Below are 6,000 nucleotides of genomic sequence, written 5' to 3' on the forward strand. Positions count from 1 at the left end.
ACCTCTCGGCCAGAGAGTGATTTGCCCAATTTGGCTTTCTCAAGTCTAAATGGGTATTGAACAAAGCGGTTGATACAAAGCTCAAATCGGGTTTTACTATCTCTAGGTTCAACCCTTTAATTGAGGCTGTCAATCTCTTGATTTACCCAATTTCTTGTTAGCCAAGTTTTCCTAGACTAAGTCTCTCTTTCTCAAGTAGAGACCAAGTCAAATAGGCATGAACTAATGTTTGCAACCATTAATTCTACAAGAAAAAACAAGAACAAGGCTAAATAATAACACCCAACCATAAACAAGCAATAAATCAAACATCCATTAAGACTACACTCTAGGGTTGGGTCACAACCCTAGTGAAAATCTAGCTACTCATGCTTAAGATAGAAGAAATAGAAGAAGAATTGATAATTTAACTCATATTGCAAATTCAAAATGACAAAATCTACGTTAAAATAACTCAAACGATGAAAAACTACTGAAAAGAGTAAAGAGAAATGGCTAGTAGCTGCTGATGTCAAAACTTTACCTTAAAAAGTGAAACTCTTCTATTTATACAGAGCTGGAATCTTCAGACAAAAATACCCTTTAGGAGGTTCTGCGGCCGCACAATTGTATACGCGGTCCGCACTTTGCTTAAGCCTGACAGGATTAGAATCTTGCGACCGCATAATTCTGAACCACCACCGTACCTCTCTCTTTCTACGGTCCGCACATTTCTGAGTGCGGCCCCACATTACTCTTCTGTGGTTCGCACAAATGTGACTGCGGCCGTGTAGTTGTTCTTCTGCAACCACACAATAATTGTGCGGTCCGCACTTCTGTTGAACTTGAGATGCAGGTTCTCTGAACTTTTGCCCTTGCTCAGCTTCTGCGGCCGCACATGTCATGTGCGGACCTCACTTTGCACAAATCCCTTTTATGAGTTTATTCACAATCTATGGCCGTAGATGATAATCTGTAGTCCGCAATTTGAGCATCTGTGCTTGTTTTTGTCCTTGAGTTCAGATCACTCCTTCTTGAGTTGGATTTAATCTTGGAGGCTCATTTTCCAATATTCCTGTAATTAGGCATATTTCATCAGTTTTCGGGAACGCAATTAAACTCTTTCGGACTAAAATGAAAGTTAAAACGCGCTAATAAGTAGTCAAAATCCCCACTTATCAAGCTGCGCCCCTCACTTAGGCCCAGCCCCTTCGCTTCTGCGCGCGGCTGCTCGCCTCTGTGAGTTCGCTTCTGTAGAGATTCCACCGCACCTGCCGTCCTTCACAATCCATCCAGGCCCGAACAAAATGTTGCGCCTGCAAATGCGCATCTACGCCCAGGTCTCCACACCTGCGACCCTGGCCTGGGCTGGCCCTCTTCGCTTATGTGATGAATCACTCGCATATGCGGCTGTTTACCGTGAAAATGGTAATAACAATTAAATTGGATTGATGGGACTCTAAAAATACGTGATCTATTTTTATGCCAGTCGTGGAGCAGTTGATGCTGTAAGTGTGTAGTTTGAGGGTGAGAAACGAGCTAAAATAAGGCAGTAGTCGAACCGAGAGATAGCCGCTCGGGACCTCGAGCTGGTCGATTTGGGGCCTCGAGGTCGAGTCTCGAGCTCGGGCTCGAGCCATCAGGGGAAATTGGGGAAGGGCTAACAGATGCAATAATATTAAAGGAGGCTCTTTATATCCAATGATAAGCAATAAATGAGCAATGAATGTGGAACAAGTATGAAAATAATAAGATAGAATCAACAGTGTCGAGAGAGAGTATCTTAGACAGAAAGAGAGAGAGTTATCATATATTTCATATAGAGCCTTTGGAGCAACATCCCCCTCTAGAGAATAAATAGAATCCCCTTTATATAAAAGGGGAGAAGTTTATACGGTAAAGCACACATTAGCTGTAAAGGTGAGGAGATGGACGGCTGAAATGACGCCTCGAGTAGGGCTCAGAATAGCCTGGCTATATTTTGTCAGATTTAGCCGTGACAGATTTAGCCGTGTATTGGGAACTCCTACTTCTGCTCTAGCCCCGATCAATATCCTCCCGAGGCCGGGTGCCGATGGGCCCCAAGGGAGAAGACTCGAGCGCATCTTTGCAGCCTCGAGGCTTTAAGTCGATCTTCCGAGATACTTAAATGACGGGAAATTGGACCCTCCGATTTTGCCGTATACAGATAGTCTCCATGTTTCCTAGATCGAGGTGATAGGAAACGAATTTGATGACCAACTTTTTAAGTTCCCTGCGCCGATGTCATATCGGTGATGCAGCCTATGATGCGAGCCTTTGTGACAACCGAGAAATCCCTTAGACTTGTCTTTTCGACATCATTCAATGCACTGTCAATTCTCGTTCCTCTAAGTCGCAGTGCCGCCGTCGATTCGGTTTTCAAGAATGCATTGATTGCGCCTGCCGATCCGTCTTTTGAAAACATCAAAGACCGTGTGATTTCTCCCTATAAATGGGTGAACTTTGATGTTATTTCTTCACCTAAGTGTCTTTTTCCATTCACTCGTCTGTTGTTCTCCATAATCTTTTCACCATCTTCTTCTATTGTTAACTGCCATGTTTGGGGTTCACGGCCCTAAGGTCGTGTGGCAGCATTCTTATCGGCTGCGTAGTGGCTACTTGCCCGAGCTTCTCTATGCCGTACAAGATTACACTATCTCGACGTTGTTGCTGTTGTTATTACGGCTATCATTGCTGCCGCTATCGACTCGAGGTGATGACACACGGGGGGCCGTCTTCCTCCATTTTTTGGAAAGTCGTTTGGACTATACACCGCTGCTCATGAGGGGGCTCGGACTATACACCGCTGCTCACCTTTATTTCTCGGCCCGGCGTAGCGCTCCGCCCCTGGCTGGTGGCTTGCACGGCTCAATGCCCCAAGAAGCGGGTTCGAATTAGCCGTGCAAGCGGGGTTAATGCCCGCCAAGTTCGTTGTTGGTCCGAGTCTCTCTTGGCCGATGAGGGTCCTCGACCTTTGGCGGACTATGGTGTTTTTTCATCCCTTCCTGCTCCTCCTACTTTCTTCTTCGTCTTCTCCTCTGAAGTGCTTCTTTGAAGTGCTACTTTGAGGGATTGGGGCGAGTTTGTTGAGGGCGTCCATTCAAGGACATAGAGTCCAAAGATGCTGCCACCGCGGGTATATCTTCGAGGACAGGCTAGGTTTTTGATTTTTCGCTATGTATCCCTTTTTTTCCTTTTTGCTTCTGTGTAGGGAACCTTTGTAAGCTTTTGTAATCATATGTAAGGACCCCTCGAGGGCCGTTGTAAGCAAATTCTGATAACTATAAAGATACTTTTTGACTTCAGCCTTTGATGTTTGCTATATTTCCTTTGATTTTTGTGATGACCCTGAATGTATGCTTCTGCTACCGATCATCAACATTCAGCTCGATCGCGAGTATTTTTCATGGCTTTGTTTGATAGAAATGGCTCCCTTTCGAGCCCACCGTTGTTTCTCGGACCGAGCTCGAATTGGCCTGATAAACCCGGGCCATCGGGACCCTCGAATCTCATAGAGATAATACTTTGAGACTTGAAGTTCTTGAGGGCGGTGTCTGAGTGAAGTTGGCTTAGGACGCTTGGAGATTTGCCTTGAACTGTCAAAGATAACCCTTCTAAGACGCTGTAGACAGGTCCTAGATGATGGATTACCCAAATTTTGGCGGTGCCCTGAGGCCGGGCCTCTTTGGGCGGAGCTTCGAATTTCCTGTTCCTGCCCTTGGGGGGTTCCTTCGAGTTCAACTACTATCTCGGGCCCCATAATGGTGTTGGAGGTTTTTATGGAGCCTAGCTTCATGTTGACAGAGGTCCTCGAGGGCGAGTATTGCCTCGGGATTGGAGATGGTGTTTGCTGGCTTCCTGAAGCCTAGCTTTACGTTGATGGAGGTCCTCGAGGTCGAATATTGCCTCGAGACTGGCATTCGAAGTCATTGACCTCTCGGGGCATATCTCGGGCGGGCGGACCGTTGCTGTTTCCACATATATATGGGGTCGCTTCAGTCTTTTGGGAGATCCACTTTTTAGATATTTCCACCTGTTTCGGCGTCGAGCCCTTCGTTACCTTAGTACCAGAGTGTTTGTGTAGGTTTCTGCTTTGGCGCCTCTAGTCTTGCCATGGCTACGACTGATTCTTCGGGGCCCGCTTGTCAGAGATGGGAGAGCTTCGCTCCCGGTGCTCAGGATCCGCGGGAGTTTAACTTGAAGACTACGTCTTGGATAAGGGAAAAACACCTTGAGTTGGTGAGAAGAGACTGCGGATGGGGGGAGGAAGTAGCTCTACAGGTGTTTTCCCCGGATAAAGGTATTGCCGACCCTGCCGATGGGTTCTTGAATGTATATACGTATCCCTTCACACTAGGACCTCTCGACAGGGTCGTGCTCAATTTTGGTGTAAAGTATCGGGTTACCTTGGCACAAGTACACCCGTCGTTTTGGCGAATTGTGTTGATGATGAGGTTTTTCACAGAGAAGGCGGGGCTTGAGTTCACGCTTAGCCATCTCATCAGGCTGTACCGGCCTTTTTACCATCGAGGTCTGCTAACCTTGCGGTACCGTTTGTCCACGCCTTTTGTTGTTAATGACGATGAAGGCGGAGATCGGGAGTGGGCCAGTCAGTTCGTCCGGGTCCGGACGGCCGACGTTATCCCTGTGGAGCTTATGCCATTCCCTTGCTGTTGTAGGTATCGGAGAGCCTCCGAAGGCGAGGCTGTGCCCCTACAGAGAGGAGGAGGGGTTGCCGGCATTCGGGCCAAAGTATGATAGTGATAAGATGGAAATGAATTTGCAGGGAGATGGCGCTTGTGGCGAGGCGATACGGGGTCGGGCCGTTAAGACGAGAACATCGCCCGAGCCTATCGTGCCCGAGGTTACTGGTTCTGGAAAGGTGGCTCCTTCGAACGGTCGTGTTTCGACCGGGGCCGACTCTTCCGGGGCCGAGGGGGCTAGATCGACATATTTGAGCTCGGTCTTCGAGGAAGTCTTCCGACTTCATTTTGAGGTGAGCTTCGTCGTAGGCCTCCTAAATCCGCATCTTCCTTTTCCTACCGAGTTTTTCATTTTGCAGGCCTTTGACAGGCTTGGGTCCGAGCTGCTCCGTCATGGGGCTAGGCTCCGGAAAGCCCTGGATGAGGGCAAATCCCTTAGGCTCCTTTGCGAGGAGAAGGAAACTGAGTTGGCATACCGGCGATGTAAGGTGTATCGGAGCCTGAATTACGAGAGCTATTTGATGGAGCAGGTAACTTCCTGCCCTAGTTGGGTATGCATTTGGCTTTTTATCTTCTAAGGTTAATTCTTCGTCTATCTCTACTGCAGAAAAAGATGGAGGCCTTGGATCGTCTTAGGGGTGAGGCCGAACAAATCAGAAATGATTGTACCGAGCTTAGAGCTCGGGCGCAGGTCCAAGCCTTAGAGGAGAAAGATGCATCGGCTAAACTTTCGGCCCTTGGGGTCCACCTCCATTTATCCCGTGGCAATGTTTCAGTTCAAGCGGATATGATCGCGAAGCTTGAATCCAAACTTTCGAAGGTTAGGGCTGAGATCGTTGATGCTCGGGCCGAAGCGGTTTTGAACCGTACTAGGGCCGATCAGGAGATGACGCTTCATTTAAAGGACATTACTGATGCTCAAACTGAGTTGAAGAGGGTCCTTGATCGTAGAGAGAGGATCGAAGAATATGCGCGTTACAAATCTCGGAGAAAGGTTCTCGAGGAAATCAGTGCCAGGGGTTTTGTTCTCTTTGAAGAGTTGGCGCGAGCGAGGGCGGACGAGCGCGACGCTCGGTTACTCCTATCCGATACCGAGGATACTGAAGATGAGGCCGATAGGCCGTAGCTCTCGGGGGCGGGGCGTAGACCTCGCCATCCTGTACGTAGTACCTTTTTTGAGTATGTTTGTAGATGGAGAATGTATTTTTCCACGTATGTTCCTGAAAAGAAAAAACCCTTTTGTGGCTTTTTTGTTCTTATATACCTTCTTTTGTTTCGCTTATGGCCAGGCGGACTG

The sequence above is a fragment of the Nicotiana attenuata genome, unplaced genomic scaffold (genome assembly GCF_001879085.1).
Source record: "Nicotiana attenuata strain UT unplaced genomic scaffold, NIATTr2, whole genome shotgun sequence".
Taxonomy (NCBI): domain Eukaryota; kingdom Viridiplantae; phylum Streptophyta; class Magnoliopsida; order Solanales; family Solanaceae; genus Nicotiana; species Nicotiana attenuata.